Here is a 12,114-nt window from a genome sequence, read left to right as displayed (position 1 = left end):
TTGAGAAATATATAAGGACTAGTCTCAGCTCAGTTGGAGGGTAGATGAATTACTTCTGGGGGGAAATCCGGACCAAAAAAATAAAAATTCTGCATATTTTATTTTTCAAAACAACAATATAATCATGCCAGTATCAATTATTTTAGTAAATTATTTCAAAATTTAAATTACTTACTGTCAGCAAGTATATCTGTAACAATACAGACAACAAAAAAAGATTCAGGAAATGTTTTTTGACAAAGAGATTCCTTACAAGGCATATTAATATAGAACTTTGAATAATAATTCATTTAAACTACAGTACAAACGTATTTCCCACACCTCTTTGCACTGCTTCTGAGACTTGGGGGAGTCAAGGGTAACAAAGGAGCTGAGGGAGAGGGAAGTAATTGCTGGGAAGGGGCCTGGGGTATGAACTTGGAGGGCTGTTGGGTGTCGGTGGGAGAAGTATGGAACAGGGGTTCGTTGTTCTTTTTAGGGGGGGAGGAGGGATTGTTAGGGAGCCTCCCCGATGCAGACCCTAGCCATTCTCATTCAGTCAGGCACATCTGCCCCCATCCCCATGTCTCTGCACCCCCACTCCCATTTAGCCCCTGCCATCCCCCTTCACTAGCCATTCTGAACCCCAGTTTGTGACCACCACCACGACCCACAGCAGCCCCATGCTGTCCATTCCCCCACATCCCATGCATCCTGACCTAGCCCCACGAGCAGGGTGCTTTGAGGAATACAGCCTCTTCTCTTCCCTATCCCCAGCTGGGCTGTTCCTGCTTGGGAGCAGCTTCTCACTGTCCTGGTGCCACAGAGGCCCCTGGTGGGCAAAAGCATAACTGCAGCACTTCTTTGCAGAATATTTTCTGCTGAGAAAAAAAATTCTGAGCAGCACATGAATTCTGCGCATGCGCAGTGGTGCAGAATTCCCCCAGTAGTAATGAATGTTCAGGTAAAACCCTTCATGAGGACTTGTAAGGAGATCAAAAAGGTATCAAAAGAATCTACCCAGGGGAAGGGGCTTTCCACTCTCCCATGTGCTAAATGCTGTAAAAACCTCACTTGGTGGTTGTGTTTTTTGTTACTTCGATCCTATTTTTTAACCTTCTTCAAGTTAGTACAGCCAGTCCTTAGAAAAAGAGGTTTGGATGGAACTGTAGTTTGGGCTTTATTATACCTTCCCCAACTGATGTATCTGTCAACTTACAGTCATTTTTAAATGTATGTCATTTAAACACTAAGCCTGTTTTCTTCAAATCTGAAGTATTTACTTCAACCAACTAGGAAGCTGTCACTTCTCCCATTACAGTTATGTGACCATTAAGACATCTCCTGTAACATATAGGAAAAGTATTCCCATAATTTAAGAGTGGCTGTATTGATTGTTAAACATCTTCCAATATAAGATTCACCTTTGCTCCAAGGTCAAGCAAATAAATTTCAACCCAGAAGCAACTTTTCTGAGGAAGTTAAAAGCCAGTGAGTGAAGTTAGAATGGAAACTGTATCCTACTGTTCTGTTTCATGCAGTTATGCAGCTGCATAAACAGATGCATAATTGTGTGCCCAAATCTAAGATTCTTTTAAAAAAAAGAAAAACTATCCCTTAAAACCATAAAATAACCTTCAAAATGTAAGCCGACAAATGCAGTGGCATCTGCACATGTCTGTGGGTACAGTGAACAGGTCTGGAAAAGAAACAAATAAAAATTACTCCTATTCATCTCAGTAGAGCAATATTATTAACTAGCATTTGTATTGAAGTACCACTCTGAGGCACCGCTCAGGATCATTGTGCTAGGGATTGTACAACCACAAACAGTAACAATCATTATCCTCAAAGGCTTATGAATCCAAAGAGACTAGATGCAACAAGTGTATTTTTTTTAAAAATGGAAGGACTGGGGGATGAGGTGAAGGTAACAAATGCAAAATAAGTTACACAGGTTACGTACTGTACAGTTTAGATATCAAAAATTATAGTTATTTCCCTGCTAAAATTTTCACACACCCCCAAAAAACACCCATCAAAAAAACCCTGAGGTATCATCTCCTTTTTTATTGCATGTAGGAGAAATTGTTGTAGACTGCAGTAAGAAGTTGTTCATTACAAAATAAAACCCACATTCCTACCTAGTTAAAGGTAGGAAGAAACAAAGATTTCTTTACCTCCCAGAATCAGAGTCCAAGCTGCCTCCTCACTGCCGAAAGCCAGGTCTGATTCCTCACTTTCCCAGGCACCCTACATCAGAAACCAGCTGTCAACCACTACTAACTGCTCCCTCTTCCCCACTCCAAGAGGTTCTATAATTATGGGCTGTCACGGACTATGAAATCTGGTCTTGTGTGCTTTTACCCTATCCTACAGATTTCACTGGGGAGACAAACGTTTCTCAAATTGGGTGTCCTGACCCAAAAAGGAGTTGTGGGGTGTCACAATGTTATGGGGGGGGGGGCATGGTATTGCCACCCTTACTTCCGTGCTGCCTTCAGAGCTAGGCGGCCTGACAGTGGCGGCTGCTGACTGAGGGCCCAGCTCTGGAGGGAGCAGTGCAGAAGTAAAGGATGGCATAGTATAGTACTGTCACTCTACTTCTGCGCTGCTGCTGGCGGCAGCTCTGCCTTCAGAGCTGGGCTCCCAGACAGCAGCTGCCGCTCTCCAACTGCTCAGCTCTGAAGGCAGCTCTGCCGTCAGCAGCAGTGCAGAACTAAGGGTAGCAGTATCGCAACCTCACCTACAATAACCTTGCGACCCCCCCACAGCCCCTTTTTGGGTCAGGAACCCTACAATTACAACACCGTGAAATTTCAGATTTAAATAGCTGAAATCATAAAATTTATGATTTTTTAAATCCTACGATCGTGAAACTGACCAAAATGGACCATGAATGTGGTACGGCTCTATCTATAATGCATGCATTGCAACTGAAAATCTGCAACACATTATAAAGTGCAGATGGAGTAAAAAATTGGGTTTAATATCAAACTAAACAAGGGATAGTGTACTGAATTGGGGGGCAGGAAAACATATCACTATACAATCCACCTAAGATACAAGAACCTTGACAGAAGTATTTCCTGACAGTAAATGCTATAATACATGGAAGTGCTGTTTTTAGATATACTCTTATGTTCAGATCATCCATGATATAAATTGGTTCTCAATAATCAAATTAGAATTAAGAGAGCCTACGATGTACATACTCCTATACTGCAGAGTTCAAGGTCACTGATCTACAAACACCAAGGTGCACCAGCAAGGCTCTCTGTTGTGGGTGTAAAGCTATAAGGCTAAGGGCACAGATACATTATGGGTGCTATAGCAGCAGCTATGCTGGTGTAGCACCGATAGCAGAGATGCTTCCCATGTCGATGGAAGAGGTTTTTCAGTCAATGTAAGTAATCCAACCCCGCAAGAGACAGTGGCTAGGTCAACAGAAGACTTTTTCCATCAACTTAACCATGTCTACAACAGGGCTAAGTCATCTTAACTATGGTACTCAGGGGTGTGAATTTTTCACACGTTGATTGACATGGCTAGGTCAATCTACATTTAAACGTGGACAAGGTCTAAATTAACATGTACCAAGTTACTGGAAAAGCATGTAACATACTGTTACCATGAGCTGACCAAGTAGTTACTTTAAATACTGGTAATTGAAGTTTCTTCTGCTCAGTCTTCAATCATCAGATAATCTCTTCACTGATGTAACTTCGCTGTCCAAAAGGTTATGCCTTGTGTCACTCATAAAACTAAGCAAGGCTTAACACTGGTGGTACTCTCTCTCCAATAAGAGGCAAATATTTTTGTCCTGGATTTGAAAAAAGTCTACTCTCCAGGAGCAAGAACTTTTTCCCCCAAGTTAAGAGGGGGCAAGAACAGAAAGGGCCCAAAACCACTGGTTTCTACATAACTAAGTCTTTAATTTTAAATAGCAGCATAGGTGCCTGCTTTTGAGGATCTGAGCCTAATTACCTTTGAGAATCTGGACCTTAGTTCTGATTCCTTACAATTGCAAAGAAAATCTTATAGCATCAATATGATGCAGTGCTGTCTGTCTAAAAGATTTATAGGAAGACAGCTCCGGTGCTTCAGCAGTTGCATATACCTTTCTCAGTAAGCAGCAAAACAAAACAAGCATAGTCATTTTCATTGCTACTGTTCACAATTGTCAATTTCACTCTACTGGTCATTAGAAAAGTCAAACAGCAGAGGAAGCCACAAGAGTTATTCATGGGTCTCACTCTACCCCCAAAACCCCAGAGCTTCCTGGCTGTGGGTGTGGTTTATAGGAAGGAAGAAGCGATGGAGTAGCAGAGGCCATCTTACAGCCTCTCAGCTGAGGGTGGCTTCCTCCTTTGCCCTTCCATCAGCCTTTTCTAGGTTCTTCCTTCTCCCTTCCACATGCAGGAATTTCTGGGGTTTTGAGGGCAGAGTGAGACCACATCCTCTTTAAGCAGCTGGAGGTGAGCAAAAATGGCTTCAACCTAATATTAATTAGCCAAAGACTGCTACAAGAGATGACTTAACCAAGCAGGATACAAAGACAGTTCTTAAGTAGGAATCCTACAGCATGGCCCCCTCCCCCAACCTATGTGGAAGTGGGGCTCTGGGTTGTACACCAGGCCTAATTTTGTCCTTGGCCTCTCATAATGCCAACTCCTAATCTTCCAATACTATTTATGCTGTAAGGTACACACACACCATATCTGTTAAAAATAATCAGACTAGAAATGTGTTAGAATGGACTAAAACGTAAAAACTTTATTGGTTTCACATGAGTAAATCTGTGCACAGAATGCAGAAAATAAATTTAGTACTACTCAATAAAGAACCTGTTCAGCTTGACATTTAGAAAAGCAAACACTCTGCACATCCCCCACACCTCATCTCACTGACTGCCTGCAACTGCACAATTGCAAAGCCTCTAATTTTTTATTTCCTGTAAACATAGGAGCCATGCAAATATACCTTTTAATGAGTTCCAGCTACAGCTCTCCCCGTCAGCACTCCTGACAGAGACTATTTGCAGAAATCTTCATTAATTACTCATCAGAAAACATTAAGCAGAAAGCCAAAAATTCAACAGTAAGTTCTTTGGGGTAAGGAACATCATCTTTTATGTTTGTACTGCATCTAGTACTTTGTGGGTACTTCCAGAAAACTACTGCAACACTTAACCAGTATAAAAACTGCATTTTACAGAAAACAATGATTCATTCTTGCTTCCTTAAGACAACGGCTCCCTTCCCCTTGTCTCCTTTCATGATACCTAGCTCATTTATTTTTAAATCTTCTCTCCCTCTGAAGCGGAGATAGCCATTACATTAAAATAATGACAAATCATACTACGTGAAGGCTATTATGGTTCATACAGCAAGTCCACTGGCACAGCAAAGCAACACGTCAGCATATATTTTACAAATACAGTTATATCTACTTTCTTTATCAAGACTCTTCCCTGTTCAAAAGCAGGAGAGCATGAGGCCTGAATTAGAGAGCTCGTGTGACTTATAGCCTAAAGTGACAGCCACATACACTGCATGAGATAGAAAGATATCACAGTTGGGGAAACAGAGAAAAAAAGTGAAAGGAAAAAAGTCAGAGATCAAGCTCATAATCTCTTTTCAAGCCCTGTCTAATGTATTCAGAGTACTGAAAACTTAAGTAGCATCTCACCCAAGAATCAGTAATCACAAGTTTTTGTCAAGAATTAAGACTTTTTAGAAGTGCTGTTCCCCAGAATATACAGTACAGAAGTTCAGGGAGGCATTTCTGTTGTAGTAAATGGTTTTTGTATATATGTTTATATCTGGTGCATGCACCATCATGAAACACACAATTGGTCAGCTGTATTTGTGACCCTTAGTTTAAAACTGAGAGTAGGGAAGACCTATATGCTTCTATCATTAATTGCAGCTAATTTTTAGACATGGGGAAAAGGTTTCTTGCAGAGAGCATCTGAATGCTAAGATATGTAAATCCTGCATAATGTGGCTTGCTCTTAATAACATTTTGTCAATGTGTGGTTCAAAACATTAGTATCTTCACTTCCCTGGACTCACATCCTAAAGAAATGGTGTATAAAATAGCTACAACATGGTTAGGTGCACATTAGTCAAACTGGCTGCACTTTATGCCAGACTTTCAGCCTGATCCATCTCTCCCACTGAAGTCAACCGGAGTTGGATCATGTCTTTAAAGTATGTAAATTAACTAGCACAACAGACACAGAGAACATTACATGCAAAAGACGATTTAAAAATCCTGTTACTCTACTTTCACTCTCTTGACTCTAGGGATTTAATAGTTTCAACAACTCCAAGAGTCAAAGAGCCTTCCAGAGCAGACAAAACCTGGATTTGTAATTTGTTAAAAACAAGCAAGATTAAAAAAATATATAAACTGGGCCTTCATTATATAAAAAGAGGCAAGAAGAGCACAAACCCAACTTTTTCTCCTCTGCAGTTAACCTTCACAAAAAAGAGAAAAGGATTTTAGGTTTTATACAGTGTTTGCCTTAACTTTTTTTTTTTTAAAGTTCTTAGTCTCAGAGTTGCTAAAAAAGTGAAAGGATCCTTGACAAATAAATAGTATGGGCTGGGAAAATGTTTCCTTGGACACTCTTTGAACGTGAGAAGACAGAAAAGCTTTTAAACACAACAAGAAATTTTCAGATCTTTGGTTCCCAATTTAAGATAGTCCCCCTGCAACCCGTGGTTAAAAGCAGGAAAAACACTCAATTTGTTGCTGTCATTTGTATCTAGCTGTCTAAGCACCGGTTCCCTTTATTCACAGCTCTTAGTTAGCTTTTCTTTTCTCCAAAAGAAGGACTCTGTCACATCTTAAATACTTGAAGCAGTGATACTCAGACTTCAGTTGTTCAGGAGCCAAATTAGCAATCAACATTACCCAAGAGAGTCACAGTAGTAGTAGTACTTTATTTTTGTTAATTAATTTTCTTGGTTATTCTAAGTATTATTATATCAACTACACTGGTTAATAACATAGTACAGTAAAAGCTGGGTTATTCTGCATGTTAACCAGAAACCTCTAGAAACCGGCATTTCTGATATCCATTAAAAGTCTGGTTGGCACCGGCAGGCTCCCTACCTGGCAACATATCCCTGCTGCTCTTTGGCAAAGAAACAGCCACAGGGGCTCTGTCCCCGCCTCAAGCGCTGGCTCCACAGCTCCCATTGGCCGGGAACCACGACCAATGGGAGCTGCGGGGGCAGAGGCAGCATGAAGAGCCCCTGACCACCCCTCCATCTAGAAGCAGCAGGGACATGTCACCGCTTGCGGGGAGCCACCCGAGGTGAGCACTGCCCAGATCCAGCACCCTGAAACCCTCCCATGCCCCTTCCCACACCCAAACTCCCTCCCACAGCCTGTGCCCTGCATTCCCCTCCCTCCATTGGTAAGCATAACTCTTAGTTAACCGGAATTTTGACTTACCAGCACCCCCCATTCCCCGAACATGCCAGATAAAGCTTTTACTGTAAAAGCATCCTGACTGGTTAATAATTAAATCATAGTGTTTAAATATTACGTACTGCAAAGAGCCACTTGCAGCTCCCAAGCCCCAGTCTGAGTATCACTGACTTAAAGCCTAACAGCTCACAAGTTACCATAACCATAGATGGGAACAAGCATCCAGCACCCCTTTGCAACACCTCCCTTTTCCCCAGCTAGAAGCATTTTTAACAGGCAATGAACTAAGATGGACTAGAATCCTGCTTGTCAAGTGCTACTGTAGGTTTCAAAGACTAAAATACTGCACAGTACGTATCAGATAGGCATGTGGCAAACCAGTTTACAGCAGAGGCTAAAGAGTTTTTAGGAAAATTAGTACATGGCTGAAAGAACATTTGTAGGTGTTTGCATTGGATTCAGAGAAGCTCTTATTTTCTAAAGATATCACAAGTCAATGAAATGAAAGCGTGTTTGTTTTCGGTTTAAGCCCTGTGCTTAAGGAAGCAGGGCTATCAATTTCAGATTCCTGCCAGCTCACAAGAACTGAGTTGGCAAGGAGAGCAAAGGAATGGAACTAAATACATCCTCACCACAACATTTGTAGTGAGCAGACAACTGTCCAACTGCTGATGTTTTTAAGAACTGCTACAGCCCTTATTTCAAAGATCTGACAGATTTAAGGAGAATAAAAATGAGGTTAACATCAAAGTGAGTTTTACTTGGGAGCTAATCATACAAGTCAGGTTTTGCCAAGTGTTAATTTCCATTCTAATTTATCTCCAGGGATTAAAATAAAACATCTAAGGTTTCAGCCAAAAGAGCCCTCTCATGAAAATTAATGTTTTGAGATTTTTTTCTATCCTCGGTTTGAACAGCTCTATGTTTTGCTTTAAATACACACATATAAGCAGATGAATTTCTAATAAAAAGTGATAGGTTCAACTCATTTAAGTTTTTTTTTAATCTACCTTTAGAGAACACTGGTGGGGGGGGGGGTAATTTGTTTTTTGCAGCTTTCCTGAACACGGTGATTTATACAGATTGTTTTAAAACAAATATTATAGGGCTTCTGCATAGTGGACTGAGAATTAAAAGATTAACAGTATTTCATTAAACTACTAAGTATTAAACATACTTGTGAGTGTATCTAAAAGAGTCTTTCAAATAGACATTTCTAATAAATATATAGGAGGGTCAGTGGTGACATACAACAGTTTATAATCCTTGGGAAATTTAAGTTTTGTTCCCCTGGGGGAATTAAACTGTTAATCAGGAGACTCCCTTCCCAGTTCTAAGAAAAGGAGATTACTGACAACAGAGAAAACTAGGTTTTTAAAACTGTATTCTGTATTTTTAAAAGGGCTTATTAGTATGTTATCTTGATTCCCAGTTTCAGCTTAAATATGCCTTGCTCATTAAGCCTCCAATGACGATGCATCCCGCATGACAATTCACGACTCTTCATTTTCTCTAAATTTTGCAGAGCAAAATATTTTTTTAGTCTGATTAATACATCAGCAGATACGTTTACCTAAAACTGAATGAGGCACCACACTGAGTGCCAAGTGACAACCACCCATGATGATATCACGTGCAAAGTCACACAACCCTCAACTATTTTCCCCACGGGTCTAACCACCTTCTACAAGGTTTCAACAAGTAAAGTGCCCCAGTTTTTAGTGATTTATCCACCCAACCCCCTGCCAAAAGGGTAATTCCACAACCCCAGCGACATCCCTCCCGATCCCAACAACGTTACCCGCCCAGTTGGTTATGCTGACGTCCTTCGCAGATCAAACACGGTTTGAAGTTGAGGTCGGCCAGTGCTAGCGCACGAGCAAGCGCCACACAAAGGCGCGGGGGGCGACCGCCCCGCAGGGACAGGCTGCAGAGACGCGAACGCCTCTGTCCCCGCAGCGCCGCGCCGGGCGCGACCCTGGCCGGGCTCTTGCGGCTGAGCGGCGAGGACGGCAGTTAACGAGGCGCCCCGTTGCCTCCCCCCGGACCCCTCAGCGACACGGTGCGGGGTGGGGGCGGCGCTGGCCAGGAGGGACCCCCGCAGTGCGGGCAGCGCCGGGCTCCGCCATGGCAGCCGAGGGGTCTGGAGCAGCAGCCCAGGGGCCGGCTCGCTCGCAGCCCGGCAGCGCCGGGGCGGATTCCAACGGTTGGGAGAAGCCCCAGCAGTCGCCGCCGCCTGGGCACCCCGGTACCACCCCAGTTAGTGCCCCGGGCGGGCAGCGCGTCCCAGACCGCGGCTCTCACCTCCCCAAGCGACACCCGGGAGCGCCCGGCCGTTACCCGCGTGTGACGAAAAGGCGCGCGCGGCCCTGGCCGGCTATAGGGGACCGTGCCCGGGACGCCTCCTGCCCTGCTCCTGGGCTCGGGCTCCTGTCCCCGGACTCCGCCGCGGCGCAGCGTCGCTGTTTGATCCCCTCAACAGCCGCGCCGCCTTCGCCCTGGACCAGCCGGGCAGGGCCCAGGCGCAGCCACGCCCCCTTCTGGTCACGTGACAGGGCCTGGCCGGATTCATTGGTACAGAGCCGGGGAGGGCGGGGTGCGGGTTTGACAGCTCCTCGCCCCGCTCCCAGCCCCCTGCAGATCCGTTAGCCCCGGTCCCCGCCTGTGCCTGCGCTTCCCTAGGACAGCCTCGCACCCACCCCCACCCGGCAGCCGGCTCCCCCGCTACAGCCGGGCACGTAGCCCTCGGCCGCCCACAGCCACAACAACCCCCGCTGCAGCCCGGCGCACACCCCTCCGGCTCCCTCAACCGCCGCTACAGCCCGGCGCACGCCCCTCCGGCTCCCTCAACCGCCGCTACCCCTCGGGCTCCCTCAACCGCCGCTGCAGCCCGGCGCACGCCCCTCCGGCTCCCTCAACCGCCGCTACAGCCCGGCGCACGCCCCTCGGGCTCCCTCAACCCCCGCTACAGCCCGGCGCACGCCCCTCGGGCTCCCTCAACCCCCGCTACAGCCGGGCGCACGCCCCTCGGGCTCCCTCAACCGCCGCTACAGCCCGGCGCACGCCCCTCCGGCTCCCTCAACCCCCGCTAGAGCCGGGCGCACGCCCCTCCGGCTCCCTCAACCCCCGCTACAGCCGGGCGCACGCCCCTCGGGCTCCCTCAACCGCCGCTGCAGCCCGGCGCACGCCCCTCGGGCTCCCTCAACCGCCGCTACAACCCGGCGCACGCCCCTCCGGCTCCCTCAACCGCCGCTACAGCCCGGCGCACGCCCCTCCGGCTCCCTCAACCGCCGCTACAGCCCGGCGCACGCCCCTCGGGCTCCCTCAACCGCCGCTACAGCCCGGCGCACGCCCCTCGGGCTCCCTCAACCCCCGCTACAGCCGGGCGCACGCCCCTCCGGCTCCCTCAACCGCCGCTACATCCCGGCGCACGCCCCTCGGGCTCCCTCAACCCCCGCTACAGCCGGGCGCACGCCCCTCCGGCTCCCTCAACCGCCGCTACATCCCGGCGCACGCCCCTCGCGCTCCCTCAACCCCCGCTACAGCCGGGCGCACGCCCCTCCGGCTCCCTCAACCCCCGCTACAGCCCGGCGCACGCCCCTCGGGCTCCCTCAACCGCCGCTACAGCCCGGCGCACGCCCCTCGGGCTCCCTCAACCGCCGCTACAGCCCGGCGCACGCCCCTCCGGCTCCCTCAACCGCCGCTACCCCTCGGGCTCCGTCAACCGCCGCTACAGCCGGGCGCACACCCCTCGGGCTCCCTCAACCGCCGCTACAGCCAGGCGCACACCCCTCGGGCTCCCTCAACCGCCGCTACAGCCGGGCGCACGCCCCTCGGGCTCCCTCAACCCCCGCTACAGCCCGGAGCACGCCCCTCGGGCTCCCTCAACCGCCGCTACAGCCCGGCGCACGCCCCTCGGGCTCCCTCAACCCCCGCTACAGCCCGGCGCACGCCCCTCGGGCTCCCTCAACCCCCGCTACAGCCCGGCGCACGCCCCTCGGGCTCCCTCAACCCCCGCTACAGCCCGGCGCACGCCCCTCGGGCTCCCTCAACCGCCGCTACAGCCCGGCGCACGCCCCTCCGACTCCCTCAACCGCCGCTACCCCTCGGGCTCCCTCAACCGCCGCTACAGCCGGGCGCACACCCCTCCGGCTCCCTCAACCCCCGCTACAGCCCGGCGCACGCCCCTCGGGCTCCCTCAACCCCTGCTACAGCCCGGCGCACGCCCCTCGGGCTCCCTGAACCGCCGCTACAGCCCAGCGCATGCCCCTCGGGCTCCCTCAACCGCCGCTACAGCCCGGCGCACGCCCCTCGGGCTCCCTCAACCCCCGCTAGAGCCGGGCGCACACCCCTCCGGCTCCCTCAACCCCCGCTACAGCCGGGCGCACACCCCTCGGGCTCCCTCAACCACCGCTGCAGCCCGGCGCACACCCCTCGGGCTCCCTCAACCGCCGCTACAGCCCGGCGCACGCCCCTCGGGCTCCCTCAACCCCCGCTACAGCCGGGCGCACACCCCTCCAGCTCCCTCAACCGCCGCTACATCCCGGCGCATGCCCCTCGGGCTCCCTCAACCGCCGCTACAGCCCGGCGCACGCCCCTCGGGCTCCCTCAACCGCCGCTACAGCCCGGCGCACGCCCCTCGGGCTCCCTCAACCGCCGCTACAGCCCGGCGCACACCCCTCCGGCTCC

At 49.1% G+C, this 12,114-nt stretch overlaps 1 protein-coding gene across 8 annotated transcripts in view; it reads right to left on the bottom strand.

The window, feature by feature from the left end:
• Positions 1-9,975, bottom strand: part of OSBPL8 (oxysterol binding protein like 8) — a 193,644-nt gene extending 183,669 nt beyond the window's left edge. For 4 of the 8 annotated variants that reach the window (XR_012156740.1, XM_073327720.1, XM_073327722.1 and 1 more), the window contains exon 1: positions 9,730-9,974. The gene's annotated coding sequence lies outside the window, so the exon portion shown is untranslated. Of the gene's footprint in view, positions 1-9,729 lie in introns of all 8 variants that reach the window. The other 4 variants (XM_073327724.1, XM_073327730.1, XM_073327726.1 and 1 more) reach the window with 2 other exon arrangements.
• Positions 9,976-12,114: the final 2,139 nt, after the last annotated feature.

Source organism: Lepidochelys kempii, chromosome 1 (assembly GCF_965140265.1).
Source record: "Lepidochelys kempii isolate rLepKem1 chromosome 1, rLepKem1.hap2, whole genome shotgun sequence".
Classification (NCBI taxonomy): Eukaryota; Metazoa; Chordata; order Testudines; family Cheloniidae; genus Lepidochelys; species Lepidochelys kempii.
This window is presented reverse-complemented; position numbering and strand designations above follow the sequence as displayed.